This window comes from Lactuca sativa, chromosome 4 (assembly GCF_002870075.4).
Source record: "Lactuca sativa cultivar Salinas chromosome 4, Lsat_Salinas_v11, whole genome shotgun sequence".
In the NCBI taxonomy this organism is placed as follows: domain Eukaryota; kingdom Viridiplantae; phylum Streptophyta; class Magnoliopsida; order Asterales; family Asteraceae; genus Lactuca; species Lactuca sativa.
This window is the reverse complement of record NC_056626.2, coordinates 265,257,835-265,259,802: the sequence shown is the minus strand read 5'-3', so window position 1 is coordinate 265,259,802 and position 1,968 is coordinate 265,257,835. Positions and strand designations below refer to the sequence as shown.

Sequence of the window (1,968 nt, the reverse complement as noted above, 5' to 3'; positions counted from 1 at the left end):
AGTAAATCAGGAGCTTCTAGCGCTTCCTTGACAATTGAGGAGCCAATCCAAGAAGATATTGGATACGAGACCGAGGAAGAAGAGGAGGCAACGTACAAACAAGAAACCGGATCGGAGGAAGAGTTAGCATTCACTATGGCTAACATTGATGAAATTCCCATGGGGGAATGGAAGAAGAGGATGCGCGACGACCATGGCCCGGGACTTGTGCAACCCGCAATTCCCGCAACTGCTACCTTCGAACTAAAAGGTCATATCCTAGCTGCGCTTAAGGAAATACCTTTCTATGGGAAAGATCATGAAGATGCCTACAAACATTTGGATGAAGTAAATGATGTTGCTGACTATTTCAACATTCCAAATGTAACCCGCGAAACTCAACTACTTCGGATGCTTCCGGTAACCTTCAAGGGTGTTGCTAAAGACTGGCTCAAATCACTTCCTCCCGGGTCAGTCACTACTTGGGCCAAAATGAAGGAAGAATTTATAGATCACTTTTGCCCACCATCCAAAATAGCCAAACTCAAGAAGGCCATTGCAAATTTTGAACAACAAGCTGGAGAGTCGTTGTATGAAGCATGGGAGAGGTATAAAAGTCTACTACGAAATTGCCCACACCATGATCTAAATAGCCAACAAGAAGTGTCCATCTTTTATGATGGAGTCAATGTTACGACCCGGCAGCTGCTAGACTCACAGGGCCCACTTACGAAGAAGCCACCCCCGGTAATCAAAGAATTAATTGAAGAATTCTCTAAACACTCTAGAGAATACCACAACCCAAGGAATGATGTCACGAGGGGAGCCGCATATGCTGCTACTGAAGATTTATCCGCGGTCATGGCCATGTTAAAAACCATGGATAGAAGAATGGACAAAATGGATCAAACTATCCATGCCATACGGGTGGGTTGTGAAAACTGCAATGGACCTCACCTCACTAGGGATTGTGATTTAGATGAGCACGGCAACAAAAAGGCACAAGTATGTTATTCGAGCGGTGACCGGTATGAAGAAGACTGGCGAAAACAAAAGAAGGAGTGGCTGCCTTATGAAGAGTACAAGAAGGCCAAGGAGGAGAAGTATAGGCAAAAAGGGAGAGGATTCTACCAAAAAGAGGAGCCGGTGCAAGAGAAGAAGCCAAGCTTAGAAGAGATGCTAACTAAATTTGTGGCTGCTTCCGAGAAAAGACACAGTGACCACGATGCTGCTATCCAAGAAACAAGAACAATGCTCAGGAACCAGCAAGCATCCATCCATAATATAGAAACTCAGCTTGGGCAACTCGCTCAACAACTAAACCAAAGGTCACCGGGAGAGCTTCCTAGCAAAACCGAGAACAACCCACGAGGCGCGCAAGTGAACATTATTACCACAAGAAGTGGGAAGGTTATTACTCCCCTGGCCCCCATTCGCACTGAAGAGAATAAGGACTCACAGAAGGAAGAAACGGAAACACAAGCTGAAAACCAACATTCACAATCTGAGAGATCTACTCGCCGAGTAGGACCGATGTACTCGGCGAGTACATCTGAAAAACCGCATGATCAGCCACCCGTCAAACCTTACCAGCCTCCAATGCCGTACCCAGCCCGAGCCAAGAAGGAGAAGCAGGAAGAGGAGTATCAGAAATTCCTTGATCATATTAAAACTCTTCAAATAAACATTCCTTTCATCGAAGCCGTCATGCAAATGCCCAAGTACGCAAAGTTCCTTAAGGAACTCCTCACTAATAGAAGAAAGATGGAAGAGGTGCAGAAAGTAGTATTGAATGAGAATTGCTCCGCAGCCATGCTAAACAAACTACCAAAGAAGAAGGGTGATCCGGGGAGCTTAACTTTACCTTGCCAATTTGGCAACTTGGCAGCAATTCATGCTTTAGCTGATTCGGGAGCGAGTGTAAACCTTATGCCATACTCGTTCTTCAAAAAGCTGGACCTCCCAGAGCCAAAGCCAATTCGGATGGCA

The 1,968-nt window shown here is 45.6% G+C and overlaps 1 non-coding gene across 1 annotated transcript; it reads right to left on the bottom strand.

The window, feature by feature from the left end:
• Positions 1–519: 519 nt before the first annotated feature.
• LOC128133989 (small nucleolar RNA R71) lies at positions 520–626 on the bottom strand. Its single transcript, XR_008232314.1, has one exon. It is a non-coding gene; the product is annotated as a small nucleolar RNA R71 (small nucleolar RNA).
• Between the last annotated feature and the right edge of the window lie 1,342 nt (positions 627–1,968).